The 23,148-nt window shown below is 38.8% G+C and overlaps 1 protein-coding gene across 1 annotated transcript in view; it reads right to left on the bottom strand.

The window, feature by feature from the left end:
• The window catches only part of NLGN4Y (neuroligin 4, Y-linked), a 321,596-nt gene extending 309,710 nt beyond the window's left edge, over positions 1-11,886 (bottom strand). Inside the window, 1 exon segment of the mRNA NM_001145058.1 lies at positions 11,846-11,886. The gene's annotated coding sequence lies outside the window, so the exon portion shown is untranslated.
• Between the last annotated feature and the right edge of the window lie 11,262 nt (positions 11,887-23,148).

Raw genomic sequence — 23,148 nt, 5'->3', positions numbered from 1 at the left:
TTGTTTTTCTTAACTTTTGACACAGGACATGATAGATTAAACACACACACACACACACGAAATAAAATATTAAGATAAAACTTATTTGTTCTCAAACGTAAGACCAGAAGTACAAAATAATATTAGCCTATGGTTAATATAGGAAAGATAAACAATTTCATTGTCTTTGTACCCCACCTCTTGGCACTCAAGAAGTTTGGAATACGTAAGTAAAATTAGAAAAAAATCAACAAGTTCATTTCTCCAAATTATTTTGGTAATTTGAAGATACTTCATACCCTGTTAGCACTTCTTTCTGCTCTGTGTCAACAGCAGTATTCTCAATACTGTTAGGTGGTTAATTTGATTAAAACTCATTACAAAGAACAAACGTTATATCATTTGTCACATCTGCTAAGTCCATTAGTGCAGGAGACTTTAAGGCCATAATGTGTCTGTCTTCAGGGTAAAATTCAAGAGAAGGAAAAGATACATGAGATTTTCCAGAAATATTGGACCGGGGAGGCTCTTCAAGATAGAATACCTGATTTGGGAATTCTTACACTTTTTAAAGAATGATTTGCATTTCTCTAATGACCAGTGATGATGAGCTTTTTTTCATATGTTTATTGGCTACGAATCAGTTCAGCCATTGCAGAAGACAGTGTGGAGATTCCTCAGGGATCTAGAACCAGAAATACCATTTGACTCAGCCATCCAATTACTGTGTATATACCCAAAGGACTATAAGTCATTCTACTATAAAGACACATATACATGTATGGTTACTGCAGCACTATTTACAATAGCAAAGACCTGGAACCAAACCAAATGACCATCAATTATAGACAGATAGAGGAAATGTGCAGAAACAGAAAACCAAAACCATGTGTTCTCACTCATAAGTCCAATTTGAACAATGGGAACACATGGACACAGGGAGGGGAATATCACACACCAGGCCTGTTGCTGGGTGGGAGAAAGTGGAAGGAAAAGCTCTAGGACAAATACATAATGCGTGTGTGGCTTAAAACCTAGATGACAGGTTAATAGCTGCAGAAACCACCATGGCACATGCATACCTCTGTCACAGGCCTGCACATTCTGCACATGTATCCAAAAATATAAAGTCAAAAAAAAAAAAAAAAAAGAATCTTCATAAAATGTTTGCCTCTGAGACAATGTAATCTATGCTCCATCTTTAAGCAATCCTAGCTCAATAATATGAGTGATGTTGTCTATTTTAAAGCTTCTCTCATGACTCTAAAAGACATTAAATTGTTCAAAAAGCAAATTATATGAGGGGTAGTAGAGTTTGAAGCAATTACTTGTTACGTTACCAGATATTTTAGACTAAAATATATTAGAATTCAAGGTACTGTTCGTGCCTTAAAAATGCTGAAATATCTGACTGTTGCTTATGGATTTTAAAAAGTATGTAGGAAATAGCCATAAATTAATGAAGCTTTTTCCACTACCATATGTTAAAAAAAAAGGGGGGGGATCACTGATGTTTGAATGTTTTTGAATCAAGGTAATCTGTTTTATGTGTGCATTCATCAATATAATTTAGTCAAATGAAAACTAAGGTTTTATAAACATAGGGCTTGACAAAGTTTTAAAGTATAATCAGCTATAAAAATATGGCATATGAAAATTCTATTAAATTGTAAAGGACATGCTTATTTGTCATTCCAGGATACTTTCTTTTCACTACTCTTTCCTATTTGATCTGTTTTTAATAGAATTATCTTCATTTTCCCTTTAATATTTTAAGGACCCCTGAGATTTTATCACTCATCCAAATAGCATAAAGGAAAGAGAGAAGAAGAAAGAAAGGATGGAAACAAGGAAAGAAGAGCGGGAAGGAGGGAGGGAGGGAGGGAAACAAAGAAGGAAAATAGAGAAAAGGAAGGAAGGAGGGAAGTAAGGAAAGAAGGGAAGTGAAGAAGGAAGGGAAAGAGAGAGGGATGAGCATGAAATAAAAAATATAATGTACACCAGAAAAATGAGAGAAAGTCATCCATACATGAACTAAAAATCTTAACAATGTTCTTATGAACGTCCCCACATAGGCAGGATTTTTTGAGAGTACAAGGAAAAGCCTATTTTACCTTTCTATTAGCAGCACTGAATTTGCTTTCTGGCCTATATCTGGCATATAGTAGATGCTCAATAAAAGTGACAAATGAAAGAACATACTAGGTAACTCTACATTAAGAGCTAGCTCCTGCTGGTTAAAAAGCTATTTTGCACAAAAGGATAAATCGATCTTAGTCACTGAATTGCTTTCTTGCCATCACTAAAGCACTAAACCCCTAAGCCTTCCATATTGATTTTTCATCTTGAGCAAGACCACAGAAGTGATTTTGCCAACATAATCTGTCCCACAGAGGCACAAAAGCTAAGCATAGATCCAGTGCCATCACCACCTCCCACCCCGAGCACACTGAGGACATTGACAATTTGCCATGACTTCCACACAACCTTAGATAGTTTCTGAGTCCCATGATCTATAAGCGATTGTTGCTCATCCATCTCAGTGGGAGGACAGATGGCTTGACACATACTCCCACTAAAATGAATTTCCTGACTGGTTCACAACACACACTAAAGGTCGAGTCCTCTGGTTTCACAGTGTCATGATGTGCTGGCCATCATATTGCAGTCATGTATAGCTCTTTTGCTCCACTTGAAAGTAAAGTTGTAGTTTCCATGGACCACCAACCGTAGTAACCATAGCTCCTGTGAATCAGCCTGGAGGTTCACTCACCACCTATAACAGAGTTTCTTTTGGAAAATGTATGTCTATATATATAATTTGCAATATACTACATATATAGTTTGCAAACTATGTATATAGTTTGCACACATATATAAAGTTTGCATGTATTTTAATACATAAAGAGGAAGAACAATATATATACAGAACATAAATATACACATATTTTATTATAGACTTTGATGGATTTTACTATATCTTATATATAATAGGTATATATGCATAATAATATATAAACTATTTATTATATAATATATAATAAATTATATAACATAAAATTATATTTACATGAATTATACTCAATATATAATAAATTATAAGTATACAAAACACATTTGTATTATATTTTACAACTTATTAAATATGCTATATATTAATATATAATTTATATTTATATAATACATTGTATGTCTAGATAAATTGTATTTTTTTAAATAAGTTTGTAAGTGATAAAGGTTTCATCAGTAATATAAACTGTATATAACTACAATTATATAAATGTACATAAATACAACTATCTAGAAATAAACATATTAAACAGCTATTGAAGATGATGGTTTTATTCAAGTATATAAGTTGTATACAAATACCATTGTATAAATGTACATAAATGTAATTGTATATAAATTACATATTATAAGTAGAAATTGAAATGAATAATGTATGATCTGTGTATGTTTATATGCATCCTATTTTATATATATATATATGTATAGGGGGAGAGAGTGAGAGAGGGAGCTAGATATAGATGATGAAGCCTCTGTAGATATAATTTGCAAATAAAACTATTTTGTCCATCTTAGTTATACTGGTAGCTGTAAATGACCTAGCCCATTTCTTTCTGCACACCTGTATACTGATGCTTCGGAAACATAAGTCTGCCTACAGTCTCATCATGTGTTAGTAGATTTCTAAAAAACCGGTGCATAGTGGTGAGTGAACAACCTAAATGAGAAACCATCTAGCATTCACTCACTTCTGTGCCTGTTATTGCTTGGGATTGTCAGTGCTTTTCAGTAGGTACAGTGTGAATAAGTGCTGCACATTAAATTTGAGTTCAAAGGAAGTCTGCAGGAAGAAAGGGACCCAAGATCATAAAGAGACTATAATGAGGTTCTCAACATTTGTGACTTCAAATTCCCTCATATTTATTGAAAATCAATGCGGGGTTTCTGAAGCTCGGCTGTTACAATGCTCTACCAACATTTCCATAAGGTTTCAATGGGAACAGTCTCAGCCAAGCCTTTGGGCACCGAGAGAAATAAAGGTGAGAATCTTTTACAAAGTCAGATGAAAGGGTTGAGTTAAGGCTTAGTAAAGGGTGCCCAGTTTGATCACTGTAAAAGTTGTCAATTTCTCCACAAAAAAATACAATATTGCACATATTGATGGACACGACAGAGTCCATTTTGTCACACATATAGACAGTTTCACCACAAGCATAGGTGATAGTACCTTTTTGGGAATCAGCACTCAAATTAGAAAAAAATGCTCCCAGGAGACCTAGAAAAAATGTGCACCTATCCCTAAACACATACTTTCTACTCCTTACGTCTCACTTTAATGAATGTATTCACTCCTTAATGAAGACTACGCCTAGGCCCATCATAGGTAACTTTACATCTTTCATTGTACATTTTCTATTTTTATTTTTTTATGTTTTATTTATATATATATTTTTTTAGAGATAGGGTCTTGCTGTGTCTCTCAGGCTGGAGTACAGTGGTGTAATCATGGCTCTCTGCAGCCATGAAGTCATATGCTCAAGTGATCCTCCCACCTCAGTTGAAACTACAGGTACTTGCCATCATGCCAGCTAATTTGTTTTTAACTTTTGTTTCTTTGTGGAGTTGTGGTGTCACTCTATTGTCCAGGCCAGGTGTTATGGACTGTTTAATATAACATAGGTTTGGTGGATGATGGGGATAAGAAAAGGAAAATAAATAACTAATGGAAAATCATATTTTCCCTTCAGATAGCTAGCTAGCTAGATAGATAGATAGATAGATATGTAAGCACATATATATGTGTGTGTATATATATTTGCACACATGTATATGTATACACCCACTCATACACACTGCCATTCTTACCATGTAGCTTCAGGGCATGAGGGCATATTGTCTCACTTAGGAAAACAGTTAACAATGACATAATTTGTTTGTGAAAACATGCATTTACTTTTTTGAGTTTCCCCACCTAACCCATTCACAGAGTTATAGTCACAGAGGGTGGTGAGGGTTGGAACAAGTTAAAGGCACTCAGTTGCAACGAGTTTTCTTCTACTCCCCATCTCCCATGCTTCTGAGACCACAGTTCTATGTTGAACAGCTCTAACTGACCATTGGAATCATATGACATGCCTCACTGAGTTCTTGGACTTGCCCGTACCATACTGCAGAGCCACATATTGGTGGTGTTGAAATACTAAACACGGAAAGTGGCACCACATGCAACTTCACCACAGCCATCATCACAGAACCAAGGAGGCCTTTTCCACACTCTGCAGAAACAAACTGCAATTCACCATAGCCCTTTTATCAGTACCAATAACACTTCTAGTAACCTCAGTCATCCAATCAGGTACTGGACTCTTAAAACTAAAATGATCAGTGATATTAACAGGTGGATCTAAGAAAGTCCCACTGCAAGCCAAAAATAGCATTCTGATACTTTGACAAACCATGATTTCTTTATATAATACATATTTTAAATAAAACAACCCAAACAAAATCCTGAGTCACTTCTCCACATTTCCAGAGAACAGTGAAAGCCTAGATCACTTCATTAGCACTATAATGAAGTGAACATTTCTCTCTTTGAAATGTATTCTTCAACTAATGAGACTATATATGTTCATTGTACTTCATCTTGTTTCTAAATTATGGAGGATTACTCTTTTCCTGTCTTAAATAAATAAAACCTTATGATGTGATTTGACTGTGTCCCCCACCCAAACCTCATCTTGAATTGCAGCTCCCATAATCCCCATTTGTCATGGGAGGGACCTGGTGGGAGATAATTTAATCATAGCGCCAGCTCCCCCGATGCTATTCTCATGATAGTAAGTTCTCACAAGATCTGATGGTTTTATAGGGGGCTCTCCCCTTCACTGAGTTCTCATTCATTTCCTTCCTGCCATCCTGTGAAGGATGTGTTTGCTTCTCCTTCCTCCATAATTGTAGGTTTCTTGAGGCCTCTCCAGCCATACTGAACTGCAAGTCATTTAAACTTCTTTCCTTTATAAACACAGACCTTATTATAGTATATATTACTATGCATATTACATGTAGTAAGGTACAGATCTTACTCTATAGATAGTTATATATATATACATTATATATATATATAACATTATATATATATATATATACTCTCTCTATATATATAGAGTTTTTAAAATGTTATTGGGGTTAGGCCTGCTCTCCATCGGGTACCATTTCTGGGTACTTAGAAAGCACTGCCCTTAGGAAGATGTGGTATATGGAGGGGTTTTGCATACATCAGGGACACATGAACTCAACATGAAATGTCTAAAGTTTGAAATCTCAGCCCAAGGTAGATGGACTATTTTTCACCAACAACCTTCCACTCCTATAATGATTTTATGAGCTCTTTATTTACTTATTTTTTGTTTAATGTAACCACCTGCAGAGAGAAAGCCTTTTCATCTATACATTTTTTCAAAGCCTATAAATGTCACAATGACAAACTGCTAGGAGGTATCACCTTCTTTCTTGCTTATTCATTTGTGCTACTCTGCCCCAAGAAAAATGAAAAGAGGCTTCCTACACTGCCATTCACTTAATAAAGAACAGTGGAGACTTTCAAAGTCCAGACGTAAGTTGTTTAGAGAAAAATGATGAAACTGGAAAACATTCGTTAACTGAATGGTAGTAGAGGGCACAGCAGATGACCTAATTGCCTCATTTGCCTGGGCTTCAATTCCCATTCTCACTTCCTCTAAATGACTGGGCAAAAGCTGTAACTTTGACTTAAAAGTGGTAACTCAGGGGTTTGAAAAATAGAGGCACAGTCTGTCTGAATATCCATTCACATAATTAAGTAGGAGGTGAAGTCTCCTCTGAAAAAGTACAGTACTCAGACCAAAAAAAAAAAAAAAAAAAAAAAAAGGCAATGGATTTGAGCTAAACTAAACATATTTTTCCCCTTTGAGAATAAAATACTTATTGTTAAAAGTCAGAAAGCAGTACAGAAAGAATACATTCTGGTTTATAAACTAAAATTGTGTCCATTAAACTTGACATTCACATCCTAAGACTGGCTCTAACCATATTTGGAATTTATGTATATTTTCACCACAAAAGCCTATCTTCAGAAGGAGGACGCTAAAGGACTTAAAATATTTTTATATTGCTATGTCATTTGAATGCAATATTCGCTCAACAAGTTGAATTATTGACAATATTCAAAGTTTTATGAAATGTTTGAAGTGTGGAGTACCAATTGAAATGAAAGAATGTAAAACAAAGGCCATTCTGTCATGTACTTGAAGGTTTACTTTTGTTAGAACCTTTTTTGTTGTGCAGAAATAAAAGCACAATATTCCATAGAGATTTTAAAGAGACCCCTGCACTTGTGAAAACAATTTTCTGGTGTGACTGTGTCAAGACTTCCAACTTCGAGGCGGGCGGATCACAAGGTCAGGAGATCGAGACCACGGTGAAACCCCGTCTCTACTAAAAATACAAAAAATTAGCCGGGCGCGGTTGTGGGCGCCTGTAGTCCCAGCTACTCGGGAGGCTGAGGCAGGAGAATGGCGTGAACCCCGGAGGCGGAGCTTGCAGTGAGCTGAGATCGCGCCACTGCACTCCAGCCTGGGCGACAGAGCGAGACTCCGTCTCAAAAAAAAAAAAGACTTCCAACTTTATGGAGAGACTATAAGCTTTCCACAAATTACTACACACACAAAAATGAAAAAGCCAAATTCACAAATTAAAAAAAAAAATCTATATGCTTACCATTAGTCTACATTCCAGTAATTTGAAAGGAATTACTTTCAAATTCCTTCAAGTCTCCTTGCAAATTTTACAGCATCGAGATAACTTCATTATCTACCTTATGCAGCTACCAGTGCCTTATCAGGTATCTGTTATATTCTTAGGTTTGGGTAAAAATCAGCTAAGTTACTAGTTTTAGGGCCTACTGTATATGAGGCATTAGTTTATTTAAATAGAACACAAAGAAAAGAAAAATTCTTTCGCCGGAGAAGAAAACATCAAAGCATCTTTAAAATGGTATCCAAGCACAGGCATTATTATCAAAATGCAATTATCATTCCAGTGTCACACACACACACACAAAATCAAGCCTCCCATTTTAATCCACTGATTTAAAACTGATGAGGAAATTTTCCACTTCCTACAATAGCCTTGATTATGTTTTTACATGTCAAAGACACTCTTTAAAAAGGCCATGTATATGTGTGTATATGTATTACATGTATACACACACACACAGAAATATAGAATGCATGTATCTGTAGACTGCATTCATTGCATTGAGTAATAAAACACTGAATTTATAATCTGAGAAAACACATCCTTGCAGAGGTCTCCATGAAATTCCTATATAGCCATCCTCCCAACCCCTAACATTTTGCTTATTTCCACAGGAAAATCTATGCTGAGGATTTAATGGATTACTGCTAACATCTTCTCCACTGCCAACTAAAGGTATGAAATAATTCTCCACTCTCCAAATCTGCCCTCACAAAACTGCAGACTTCTTTGCGATCTGATTTCTCCCAGCTCTGTCATCCTCTAGAAAAAGGCTCAGTGCGTTCATTGAAACCAAGCAGGTCTCTTGGAGTTTCTGCCTCCTTGTTTTCATGAAAGTCAGGTAGGTGTTTGCACCCTGGCCATTTAATTTCTAGTTGGAGAAGGAAAAAGCTACCCAGGATTTCTGAAACAAGCACTTCTATGTTGTCCTCCCAGAAGGACCACACAAACCGGCAATTCCGCTTCGTGGGAATAAAGAAGTCTCCCTCAACTTCTTATTTTGCTTTTTCCTTTTTTTGCTTTTGCCTCCCTCACATCACAGGAATGACTGATTCTGAAATGGAAGCTCATGCACACCACCCCCCTTTTAAGAAAACATAATGCAACGCGTATGTAAACCCTACGGGCCACAGATGCCTTCAAAAAGCACAAGATTGGAGTACACAGAAAAAAAAATAAAAATAAAAATAAAAAAAAGGCCCCCACTCCCCACAAAAAGAAAACGAACAATAGAAAATAAAATAAATAAAATAAAATAAAAAATAAAAAATAATTAAAAATAATTTTAAAATAAAAATAAAAATAAAAATAAGCCATACTACCACCCCGTGGATTCAGCTCTCAAGGACATCACCCTTTAATTTCAAAACCCTACCCAATCCCCATCCCAAATTTCTTAAGTTGGATCCAAAGGGTAGATTGGGATCCTCCGTCCTCGCTCCAGGCAGACTCGCCCAAGCCCTGGGCTGAATTCGTGACGCGGGATCCCAGCGTCCAAGCGGGCTGCAAGCACCGGGGCATCGCCCAGGCCAAAACCCCGCCGCCACCTCCTAGTACCCTTTCACGCTGCCTCCTACACCGGCTTCCCCTCCATCCCAAGATAGTAGCCGTGCATACGTGAAAAGAGGCCCACACATGCGGTAGAGGTGTGGAAGAAGCCAGATTAAAGGAAATCCTCGGTACAAAAAAAAAAAAGAAAGAAAGAAAGAAAAGAAAAAGAAAGAAAGAGAGAGAGAGAGGAGGGGGGAAGGGGGAGGGAGGAAGGGGAAAGGAGGGAGGGGGAAGGGAGCAGGGAGGGAATGAAAGAAAAGGAAAGAAAAGAGAAAGCCATCTGAGGAAGGGGAGGAGTATGATGCGGAGGACATCCTCCGGGCGCACCTGGTTTTCCGAGCGAGACATCCGTTCCTAGGGTGGTCCTGGTCAGGCCTCAAGGGGAGCAAGGGTTGGCCTGATCCCCCATCCCCCGCTTCCGCCCCCACTGCTCCGGCTAGAAAGGGCGCTGTGTCTGGCGGCGACTAAGCTCCAGAATGGACGCCTGGACCCAGATTTGCGAGGGTCACAGGGCCCAGATACCCGAGGCGCAAAGCTCCCGGCTCCACCCAGGAGACCCCAGCTGAGGGACCCCAGCCTACCGGTTATCCCAGGGGCAAAAGAGCCAGGTCAGGCTGGGGAGCAGGAGGAGGACGGGGCGTCCAGGAGACCAACTGAAGGATGAGTGTCCAGTGGTAGACCCGCCTCCTGGAAAACCATAGGCGGAGAGAGTCACCGCAGAGAGGAGGGCGCCGGCTGGGACCTGAGCCTCTCCTCCCACAGCAAGCCCCCAACCCACGAATCATCTGCAGCCCAGTGGCACCTACCTCCATCTCCCCACGCCATCCCGGCCGCACATCTGCAAATCAAGCCAAGACGTTGCAGGCGCGGGTTGGCTTGCCCCAGCCGCGGCAGTGGGGAGGGGACTGGGATGAAATTCCCTCTCTCCCTGCTTTGTCTAGCAGCCTCTAGCTCACCGGCCACAGTCTCTCCTGCCTCCGACTGCGCGGTTGGCGGATCTTCGCCATCAGTTCCGCCCAGGAGAGAGGGAAAGAACGCAGCCGAGCTGCGCGGGAATTGGGAGGTGGGTAGGGGCTGGAGAAGAGACCAGATGAAATCTGCCCGGGACAGCAGAGAGTCTTGAGATAGGATGGGATAGGTGGAAGGAGCGGGTGGTGGTTGCCATTTCTAGGGCTGTGGGGGTGGTGCGCCTATTGCAACAGATTCCTCAGACCCCTCCTCCATCCCTGCCTTAGTGATGGCAGACCCAGTGCCCGACAGACTTAACACTCCTCCCAACCCCCACTCGGAGAAAGGGTGTTCTAGGTGAGCACCGACCAGGGCTCCGGATCCACTGATAACCAGACCAGGGCTCCGGGAGCCTGTCCTCTCGGCTTCCAACTTTTCTGCTCCTCCGGAACAGCGGGCAGTTCAGAGACGGTGCACAGGGTGGCAACTGCAAACCGCCCTGCACCCGTATCAAAAGGTCCAGGCCACACTCAAAATCTTCCGAAGAAGCAAAACCACCAGCTCTGCCCCATTTGTGCGGCTTACCTCACCCCTCCCACGCGCCTCCTAAGCCCCACAAACGGGGAAGGGGTGCTTGGAGCCCGCTTCCGGGTTTGGAGGAGCAGCGCGGAGCTGCAGTCATTTCATCTTCACGCGGGGTTTCCAGCGCGCCCCAATCGTTACCCAGCCCGGTCTAATCAATCACTTGGATTATTTCTTGCATCCCCCAAGCCTTATCTTATTCTAGGCCAGGAGATGAAGGAGGGGAAAAAAAATCTTAATGCAACCCCAACCAAGGTGTTTCTCCCTTTTTCTCTCTGGCTAATGGCACCAGCCACCCCCCCCCCCCACCCCCCAAACCCCAGCTTCCCATAATAAGCACCCCAGGCGGTTGTAGTTTCCTTAAAGACGGAGCTTTGGGGTGGAGAGAAAAGAGAATAAAAGCCTTCCATGCTCACAGTTTGCAGAAGTCTTCTTGCTTTCACCATCTCCAGTCCTGGCGCTTTGCTCCTTTTCTCTCTGTGTGTGTGTGTGTGTTTGTGTGTGTGTGTCTGTGTGCGTGTGTGTATTTTCCCCCTCCTTTCCCCGCCACAATCTTCTGTTAATTTGTATGGAAGGCCTCGCTACTTTTTGAAAACATCTCACACGGCCCCAGAGCCGTTCAAATAGCTGATTGTAGAAAAATGCTTCCAAACAACGGTGGTCTGGATTTTTATTTTTAAGTGAAAATAAATCCAAATGTTCCTATGGAGAGATTGCATGTAGAAGCCGCACATGGATGTCCACATTCCCATCCACACCTAAGAAATGGAGCTAGACAGATGGGAAAGAGTCCTGTCCAAATTTTCCAATAATAATCATCATCATAAAAGGAAAAAATAAATATCAGATAAAGTGAAGCTCAAATATCCCCAGTGAGGCTTTCCTTCCTTTGCTGCAGAGCCACTGCTAGTCGAATTGTTTAAACGGCTTTTAAAAATAAGAATAATAATATGCGAGAGACACATCTTAACACTGCACCTACCTTAGCTGTGGAAGACCTGCATCGCCGTTAAGAGTTCTTTTTACACATCCAGATTTGTCTAGGGAACCCGAAACGAGGCATGATTCAGGAGAATGTATTGAAAGCCAGGCGCCTTCCCCTTCTGGAACCCTCCAACTAGATTCGCTCACCCAGAGGAATGCAAGAACCACCAACATTGCCTGGTTGGAGGAAATTCATTGTTTCTGCTGTCAGTAGTGTGTCCCTGGGCAGAACAAGGATTACAGTTGAAGCAGGAAGGGCCGAGCTAGTGGCTGAATAAGAGCTCTGTGCTGAGAGATAGAGATGAGAGAATAATGTCTCTGCAAGAAAAGAAGAGCTAGGGGGAGAGAGGTCCGGCAGCCTCTGGCGCTCTCCTGCCATTGGACCAAACTGAATGAAATTTACAAAGCCAGCAGCCAATAGATCTCCGGAGTTGGTCCCATAGCTACAGAAATCATGTCCGCAGCTACAACCTCAAGCAAAGGGCAGCTAATCCCTGTGCTAACCATCTGTAACGGAGAGATTCCGGCTACCCTGCAGATAGAGCAGGTGGGCATGGCGCACGGTGCCACCGCACCAGACGCTCACAGCAAATCTTCTTTCTGTTTGCTTTTTTAGGACTCTCTAGGTACCCTTCGCACCAAACATGCTGCAGTAGGTGCAAACATCTTTAATCGTTTAAGGTCACGATCTCCAGCAGTCCCTGTGTCTGCGTTACTGTGAGTCAATTGGGAAGTAATAACGTAAAAAAAATGTTTTAAGAACAGCAAAAATTGGAACGCAGCTCTGTAAAGTATAGGAGCTTTTTATGCCCTAGGCATGGTTGAAAGGGGAAGAATGAAGGCTTTTGTTTATTTCTATTCTTATACTTCCATGATTTTGATAAAATATAGGAGCTGTGCCCAGCACGAGGCATTTGTTTCTAAATACTCCTCATTTCCCAAGTCCAGTAGGTTATCTTTCCCGGAGAGTTTCAAGTTGCAGGGGACGAGGAGGAGGGTATAAGACTTGTATTTAAAGTTGGGTTGGAGAATGTTGGCTTGAAATTGACAATACTTAAAGTTCTGGGTATTTAAAGTTGGATTGAAGAAAGATGGGTTTAAATTGGCAATGCAAAGATCAGATGACATCATAGAATGTTGTAACAATGAACAGGGATTCTAAAATCACATTGCTTGGGTTTAACTTGCCTGTGACCTTAGGTGTGAATTTTAATGTTTGCCTCCATTTCTGCTTCTGTAAAATGGAACAGATAATCTCCATGTAACATTGTTGTATTGATTAGCTGAGTTAATGTGCAGGACCTGCTTATCTTCACAATATTTCGTAGTGATTACTTTTACTCCGCCTGGTAATAAAACTTAGCTTCTCTTAAAATTATTTCATGCTCCATTAATTCATTTATGGAAGGAAAAAGATAATGTCCCCAACACATAGGACATTTTCCTAATTGCTTCTGCTTTAGACAGTAAACCTAAGCATGAAGCCTTCCGTGATGATGCGAAGGATTTTGGACAGCATGAGCAATAATGGGGAAAATGATGGACACAAATTCGGGGACCTGGTTTGATGTTAAGACTCTATCCTTATAAACTTTGCCTAGTTGTAAAGTCAGTTATGTTCTGTGACTCTGCTGAGCTGACATTATTGTTATCTTTCCTGTGGGTTGCTTTCTCTTGTGGGGACTACATGAGATAGTACGTATGAAAACACCCTTTGCCAACAAGATTGGTACATAGATATACACTTATCTATTAATAGATATCTATACCCAATAATAGAAAAATGTATATTCATACATATATATATGTGTATGCATTCCCATTATTGGATATTTATAAATATACATATACTTTTTTCCATTATTGTGTACCTATTGAAGACCCATTAACATAATAGTATTTTTTATAGATATAGCTTTTCCCCCAAATCAGTCATATACGTGGATGTAGACATATATATGTAGATATATGGACTATGTATAGATATCTATGTCCTAAACTAAACAAGAACTTCAGCTTAAACACAATGATTTATAACGGGCCACAAAGTCATGGACTTTGCCAAGAGTGTATTAATTCATTGACTTACTCATAAGTTCATGGTTTTTTTTTTTAGCACTGACACAGTCCTAAGCACAGACATACATCTGTGAGTGAGACTCATTCATTTATTTTTGAGAAAGCATACAATCTAGTAGACAAAATAACCAAAAGTATGAGAAAAAAAAAATGTGATTACAAGAAGGTGTGTACAAGGAATACATGTAAATTAATAGGGACCCACAGAGGTGAAAATGATTAAGGAAAGGTTTGCAAAGGAAGAACATTCTGAGTAGGGAAGGAATGGTACATCAACACTGACTGGGTGAAGAAGTTGAGGAAAGATCTGTGGATAAAGACATCACAACAATACTGTATGTGTGGAGATCTAGAAATAGGGATGGTTTGGCATGGCAGGACATTGAATTTAAAAAGAACGTAGTGAGGAAAGGATTAGAGACCTAATTGTGAAGAGTTTTGGTGTCATGCTGAAAAGGTGGAATTTATTCAGTAGGCAGTTGGAAAGCCAGTAACATATTTTCTGCAGTGAGAGGAGAAGAAATAATCAGATTTATTTTTTAGGACAACCACTGTGATGGCAACATGCAGAACTAGTTGAAGAGGGCCTATATGGAAAACAAAGAAAATGTTTGTAAGGTTGCTACAAGAATGGATGCAACAAATGAAGCCCTGAATGAGAGAGACAGACAGAGAAAGAGAAAAGGGGAAAAGGAAGGGGCAGAAAAGAAGGAGAGGGAAGGGGAACAGGGAGAGGAGAGGAAAGGAGGGGAGGGGGAGAGGGCAGGAGAGGGAATGTTGGTGTGGAGAGACATCACTTCTAAATACCTTAAGGAAGCATGATAAAGTGAGATTGGGAGGCAGCTTTTGGGCAAAATCTGAATGCTTAGTTTAGTTTGTGGGTGCATTGGTTGGGTAGCATATCTCTTCCCTGAGACATGTGACCTGGGAAAGACCAGACAAGTCACTTCTATCTGAATTATCTCATTAAGACTTTTTAAAAATAATTGATTAATTTCTTTAAAAAAAGAAAAAGAAAGAAAGAAAGCAAAAAAAAAAAAAAAAAAAAAAAAAAAAAAAAAAAAAAAAGGCCAGGAGCAGTGGATCATGCCTGGAATCTCTGCAATTTGGGAGGCTGAGGCAGGAGGAACACTAGAATCCAGGAGTTCGATATCAGCCTGGGCAATGTAGTGAGACCCTACTTCTACCAAAAAATTTTAAAAAGAGTGATAGTGCACCCGTGTGGTACCAGCTATTCAGGAGGCTGAAGGTTAGGTCACTTGAGCCAGAGAGATTGAGGCTGCAGTGAGCCGTGATCACACCACTGTACCCCAGACTGGGTTGCAGAATGAAACCCTCCCTTAAAAAATTTTAAAGAAATTAGAAAGCATCTTAGACAAATGGAATTATGCTTGTAAGAAAAAGTAAATATAAGATGTTATGAGTTTATAATTTTCCCTAATCCAAAATCCCTCATAAGTGACCAGGATAGGACCTAAAACACCAATTCTTAACAGCTGAGTCACATGATTACAATACAGACAGAAGAGCTTCAGAGGTTAACAAACAGGATTCCTGAAAGACATAAAGATATCATTATTCATGTTTCCACTTGAAATCTAATTGTGGAGTATGGTGAGATGTGGGAGCTAAGAGGAGTCATAAAATGAAATAAAACAGCAGGGTTCCTAGAAGGATATATAAGCTTGGTTTGGTACGAAGAACTGGAAAAAACACGAGACATTATCTATACCATATTACTTGTTCTCTCTGATTTTCCATTTCAGTGTCTTCATCAACTGCATTCTACATAATGCTATGTTCATACTATTATGAACATACATATATTCATACATACTATTATGTTAATGCTTGTATGGGATCAATATGTAGAACCCAAAATACAATACTGGTGAAGCCAGATACACTACAGGGCATTACTGATTTCTATTGACTCTCCTAATACAGTCAAATTGAAACAGAAATATTTTCAGTAGGATAATTGTTAGTGCAATAATAATATATGCCATGTTACTAATTATTAATCTTTATTGGAGAGATAAATATGTATAATATAAAAGGTGCTTAAACTCTAATAAGGGAATAAATTAAACTCTTCTGTTATTAAAATGCAACTCAGTGTGTGATATATGCCATCTCCAAAGCATACAGAAGGCATAACAGGCATCCTACTCTGATAGTGAGAAAAAGGTTCACAGATTAACAAGGGTTTTCTGGGGAATTGGACAGTAGATATGGAAAATTATTACAAGTTAATGAAATCTGGAGAAGAGAAATACATATGGAGTGAGTAGAGGCTTTGGAACTTCAAGGTGCACAAGGATGACCCAGGAAGATGGTTACAAAATCCATGGCTCTAAAGCTAAGCACGAGGATTCAAACTTAACAGGTCTTGAGTGAGTTCTGAGAACCTGCATATGGGGAGCCACCCTGCTACATGAGGTTGTATTTTTAGATAATCCTCAAGTTAAACACTGAGAACAGGAATGGTGGTAAGCTGCTTGTAGGCTCTTATCATTCAAAGAGGAGACTAAGAAGGCTGGATTACAGAGGTTGATGCATATTCATTGGCTGGAATCCTTAGGGGTGTTAGTAGGGGATGGTGGCAGAGATTACCTTTCAGATAATTTACTCTGAGGGAATTTAAGGGCTGAGACATGCTAGAACAAAAGAGGACGGTGAGACTGCAGCATTCATAAATTTGGGTATTAGCTGTGAAATACACAGTAGTAGTGAAATTTCACAGTAGTAGTAAATATTTTTTTCAATATGGATGGCATTTGACTATATGCACAGTTGCAAAAGTTGAGTAAAAATGGGATGGAATCCTAAAATAAGAAGAGACTAAAGATAGCCTTGACCTGGTGAGATGGGAAGGCTAAGATGAATGAGACTGCATTCACCCAAAGTCACTTGTATGGAAAGAAAAATGAGATGCTACTGGATCATAGAAATACCAATGACCTACAGACCTGAGATCTTTGGGACAGGAGATTTGACCTGAGTAGGGATCTTAAGGTAGGATCTGTAGATCTGAGCACAAACCCTATGGATATTACACTTAACATTTTGCTGTAAAATAGAGAAAGTGTTCACTTAAAAGGAAAGGCAAATCTTTGGAGGAAGTGACACTGGGTAGGAACTCAATAGCAACATGAAATAGAATCATTGTCCCATCTGCCAAAGATCTCTGGTAAGAGAAAACATGGCATGGAACTCAATGAAGGACTTTAACCTGCACAAGGAGTAGGCAGGGTCAATTATGTCAAGGTCTTCAGAGATTTTAACAGTGAAGGACAACCGGAGAGTACCATTGCATTTTGGAATCAGTAGAATATTGACAGCCTTCAGCTGAATATGTTACAAAGATTCGTGACTGGGGATCTGAAGAGGAAGTTGAAATCATAATTATAGTCTTACTGTGAAAGGAAAAAAAAATAAGAAAAATTCAGAAATAGCGGCGTTGTGGTGGAATATTTATTTATTTATTTATTTATTTATTTATTTATTTATTTATTTATTTTTGAGACTGAGCCTTACTGTTTTGCCAGGCTGGAGTGCAGTGGTGGGATCTCAGGTCCCTGCAACCTCCGCCTCCCAGGTTAAAGCAATTCTCCTGTGTGCATCAGCCTCCCAAGTAGCTGGAACCACAGGTGCACACCACCATGCACAGCTAATTTTTAGTGAAGACGAGATTTCACCGTGTTGGCCAGGATGGTCTCAATCTCTTGACCTCGTGATTCATGGTGGGTCATTTTTAAGTGGTTTACTGATTGTTGTTTTTATTCTCTTATTCACTAAGCATGAATGTGAGAACTGTTGCTTGTTTCACAAGCTCTGCAAAATACAAAAGATGGATAAATAAGACATAGTTTTTGCTCTCACATAGCTAATTCTTTACCTCATGGCCCTTCTAATCCAAAGAATTTTCTTGTTTTATTTTTATGTATCTGTTATTTTATTTATGGTGTTTCTTATTTTTAATTGCTGTTGTAGGCACCATTTTAGAAAAAAATCTATGCAACATGTTGATGATAAATACCTTCGGTTTCACAATTATATGAGGCCAGTTCAGAGCATAAGGTTTAATATACATCAGAAATAATAGGACAAAAAGTAATATTTGTATAATATCTGTTTTGATACCTATATCTATCTATAGCCACATATGAATATAGATATTATATAATGAAAATATATAATATATCAATTATATATTATCTATATGTAAATCATAAACTAGGATAAACAACATACTCTGTTTTTTAGAAAACATTTAAGGAGTATTAGTCCCAAATAGGATTTAAAGTCTAGATTAAAGTATAAGACAATTAACAACATAGTAAATAAGAGTAATATGCTGTAGACCTTAGAAGTTTGCACCCTTAAAGTTTAGCAAATTCCATTCTGTTGCTAAATAAACCTTTTTATTTCAATAATGTCAAGTAAACTCCAGACCAGTTTAAGTTGAATTATCATAAATTTAAAATTAACATCTGTCAATTAAATGAGATTTTCTTGAAATAGTTGATGTAAGTACTTTTTTTTACATATAAACGTATTTACAGAAATGCAGTTGGACAAGACAAGAGATGATCTTGTTTATTCCCCTTGGTTTTGTAGGGAAAGTATTTTATAAGATTAATAAACCTTGAAGGAAATACTTTAACTTGATGTTTTCCAGTAAGAAGGTTGTACAGGTCCTCAATTCAAGTTTTGCATCTGATGAATGGGAATAAAGATATCTTTGTGGGCAAGAGTCTATTTTGGTTTCCTTGAAGGCTTTATCCTTCTGACATCTGTTATTTCAAACCCATAATACACCACTAATTATGTAACATTCATCGATGGTGAGAAATCCATTAACTATTGCTTTTGTAAGAAAATGAAGGATATTGAATTTCAAATAAGAGACCCTAAATAGAGTTCATTTTTAAATGACATTATACAGAGACTGTACCAACGTTCTTGCCTAAGACTTTTTAATGAAAATCTTTTACAATGTGTGTGTCTCTTTGATGAATGATATATGCACTATACTTTAAAAGTATGCAAATATACACAAATCTTTCTCCAAATTAATTGGGACCTTGGAATTATTGATACACACATATATATATACACATATACACACATATATATAGAGAGATATATATTTAGAAATAGATATATAGAAAGATCTATATAGATTCATACATCTATCTCTCTACAATAGGTGTTTATAAAGATTGCTATGTGTATTTCAATATATATCTGTACCTCTATCTCTATAGATATCTGTATCTTCTATAGATGTCTGTAGAAAAATATATGTATATCTGTAGCTTCTATAGACATCTGTAGAGATACGGATGTATCTGTCTATATGTATAGTTATATCTATATATTGATATGTAAAGATTTATCTATATCTATATCTATATTTTTGTATCTCTATATATGTATATCATACAGAGCAATTTATATTCCCAGAATGGTTGATTTGTGCTTGATCATATCTCTGTTCTGTATGTGCACATAGACTCTCTTCCTGCTTTCTTCCTTTGTACTTGAAATAATCTATATTTTTAAAAAGAGACATTTAACATGGGGGGAAGACATGATAGGAGGTAGCATTAGTGTGTTTTATTTATCAACACTCAAGCAGATAGCCTTCTCTCTTGTTAATTACCAGTGTCAGATATAGCCATATAAGCATATACACCATCTCTGGTGAATGCAGTACAGTTTACAAATTTTAGTTGAAATAAAATTAGATTGAGAAAAAAATTCTAAGACAATGGCTCTCTTTTATGCTTTCAAACTCAAGGTCTGTATTGGAATCATCTCAAAATACCCCTTTTTTTTTTTTTTTTTTCAGGTATGATTCTTTGAAAAGAGAGGGAATGTGTTGCAAATACTCTATTGCATGTGACAAGTACACATGTGTGTGTATATATACAAGTGGAAACAGACCAGATGGAACATAGGTATAAATACAAATAGGATTATTTTGAGTGAGGGTTGGTCCATTATAAAGCACTGGCATATTAGGAGCCTGGTAATATTTTCCTAGAATAGTCATGACTAAAATTATGTAAAGAACACTTGGACCCATGCAATATACTTGTTCTTTTCCTTCAAATACACAAAAAGATCTAAAGTTTTGGTAGTTTGCTAAACAGATTATAGTCCTGGGTCTGATATCATGGGTGTTATTAATATCTGGAAACCTATTTAAAATGCATAACTTTGGACCCCCACACCAGGTCAACTGTGTCAAATTTGCCTTTTAACATGCTCTGTGGTGATTTGCAATAAACACCGAAGTTGAAGAAGCTCTTGCCTGCAGGACGGATTTGACTGGCCTCCAAAGCATCTGGTCATACAGGCTCAGAATTAAAATAGGAGTTTCTAGCTTCACCCAGAAAGATTTTCATCTTCTGGCCACGTTGCTTGGTACAAGAGTTAGCATCTAAGCTAAGCTGGCCTATGGGTATGCATTCCCTGGAAATCTGTCTCACAACTGTGAGACACAGTCATGTACACAGCTAACCATGGCTGTAGAAAAGTAGATGGGCATCAGGTAAATTTAGGGGACTTCCTAGTCATGCTTTTTCACCTTGTCCAGTGGAAAATGGAGGAAGTAGGTATGAAGACAGAAATGTAATGAATGACAAAGAGATAGGCTGCACATCCTTCTAGATCTTCATCATATTTTGTTTTGTTTTTTTTTATGGCCGTTTTTTTTTTTTTGTTGTTGTTGTTGTTTTGTTTTGTTTTGTTTTGTTTTCAGAGACAGATTCTGCTCTGTTTCACAGGCTGGAGTGCAGAGGCATTATCATAGCTCACTGCAACCTGGAATTCCTGGGTTCAAGTGATCCAACTGCCTCAGCCTCCGCAGTAGCTGGGGACTACAGGCATGTGCCACCAAGCCCAGCTATTTCATAATTGTTGTTAAGTTGGTGCAAAAGTAGTTTTAATGGCAAAAACCACAATTACTTTTGCACTAATGTAATATAAAGACAGGGTCCCACTAGATTGCCCAGGCTGCTCCCAAACTCCTGACTTCACAGGAACCTCTGGCTTTTCAGCACCACCAAAGTGCTAAAATAACTAAAGTGCACCACCACACACAGCCTCATCACATTCTTACCTGTATGCATTTCCTAGACCTGCCGTAATAGATTACCTTAAGCTGGGCTGCTTAAACCAAAGACATTTACGCTCCCCTAGTTCTCAAGACCAGATGTCTGAAATCAAGGTGTCTGCCTGGCTGTTTGCCGTCTGGAGGCTTTAGGGGAGGATCCTTCCTCTCTGTCCCAGCTCCTGGTGGCCCCAGGCATCTCTGGATTTGTGGCTGCATCACTCCAGTCTCTTCCTCCATCTCCACATGGCCTTCTCCTCTGTACATGTCTTCATGTGTCTTTTTCTGTCTTTTGTAAGGATACTCTTATTTGGCTGAGGACCCACCTTAATTTGGTATGATCTCATCTTCATCCTTACCTTAATTGCATCTGCAAAGTCCCTGTTTCCAAATAAGGTCACATTCCCAGGTTCTAGGTAGACACGCATTTTTAGTGGACAGTATTCATTTTGATAAACGGCCTTTGGAACCTCTGAGACATTCTGTGTCCTTGAAAAAATTTCCTTTTCTGTTTTCTTTTGATTGAGCTTATTTAACTGGGTTTATGTTACTTACACAGGAAGTGCCCTAATTAATATGTCTTGTGGATTACATATTAATCCACATTTAATGTATTTTTTTAAATTCATCTTTGAGAAGATGAGCAGTATTAAGACAGGAGCTTTGTCATAGGAAACCTATGTAAGGAAGTTGTCTGAGAGAAGTGGAGTGGTCAGCTTATAACCACATGAATAGATACCTTATAACCACACAAGTATCTATCTAAGAGGTAGATGGACCAGATGTTAGCACAGGCATCTCAGCCTAGGGTTGCCAGATTTAACAGCTAAAAATACAGGACACATAAAAATAAAACTTTAGTGAAAGTATATTTCCTGCAATATTTGACATATAATTATGCCCTGTTTTTTTCTTTGTTTATCTCAAATTCAAATGCAACTAGGGGTAGGACATAATGGCTCACCCCTGTAATCCTAGCACTTTGGGAGGCCAAGGCAGGCAGATCACTTGAAGTCAGGAGTTTGAGACCAGACAAGCCAACACGGTGAAACCCCGTCTCTATCCAAAACACAAAAAATTACCTGGGTGTTGTGATGTGCACCTGTGGTCTCAACTACTTGTGCTGAGGCTGGGGTGGAAGGATCACTTGAACTTGGGAGGTGGAAGTTTCAGTAAGCTGAGTTTACACAACTGCACAACAACCTGGTTGAAGAGTGAGACTCTGTCTAAAAGAAAAAAAAATGAAACTCAGCATTTTAGACTTCTATCTGGCAAACCCATTTATGCCACATACCCCAGAATCTTTCACACCAACTCTGCTTCCAGTTGACCTTGTATCAGGAGCTGGTTTTCAGTATGACCCTTCTTTCCTCACACCTAGTGTAACTCCATACATCCACCTTCAGGATCAAATTTGAGCAGATAGATCTGTGGTCACCTACATTTATTGACTCATTGACTGTAGAAAAAAGTAGAAATATACAAAATATATCAGGCTGAGGTCAATGATGTCCTGCTTCCTGATGTATTTAATCTTGCTGTGGACTTTCCATTCTTGGTTAATGAGAACGTATTTCCATATTTCCGATAAGCCACTCTCTTATTCAATTTGGGCTCCAATTACAGATTGCCTTAGGCTGAGTAATTTATAAACCATGGCAATTTATTAAAGCCTAGATGTCCAAGATCAAGGCACAAGCAGATCGAGCACATGCGGAGGGTTCTCTCCTTCAAAGATGATGGTTGCTGCTCTGTGTCTTCATGTACCAGAAGAGACAAAGGGATCCTGAAAGCCTCTTTGGTGAGAGCACCAATTCCATTCATAAGATAACTTATCACCTTTTAAAGGGTCTACCTCTTAATATTATATGGGGAATTCAATTTCATTGCACAAATTTTGTAGGGAGAGGGATTCTGAGCACAGCAGTTATGCCTAGCTTCTTGGATAACTGTAACTTTCCCCAAAGCAGCTTTTCTCACCTTCTGCACTGCAATGCTTTTTCATGCTTTGAGACATTTTGTCTCTGGGCTGATTCCAGTGACTCACTGAGAATTAACTTCAAATTTCTGAGCTTGTCCTTAGGTTTAGCCATATG

This window comes from Macaca mulatta, chromosome Y (assembly GCF_049350105.2).
Source record: "Macaca mulatta isolate MMU2019108-1 chromosome Y, T2T-MMU8v2.0, whole genome shotgun sequence".
Classification (NCBI taxonomy): domain Eukaryota; kingdom Metazoa; phylum Chordata; class Mammalia; order Primates; family Cercopithecidae; genus Macaca; species Macaca mulatta.
Note: the sequence above shows the minus strand (reverse complement) of the source record. Positions and strands in the feature narration are given on the sequence as shown.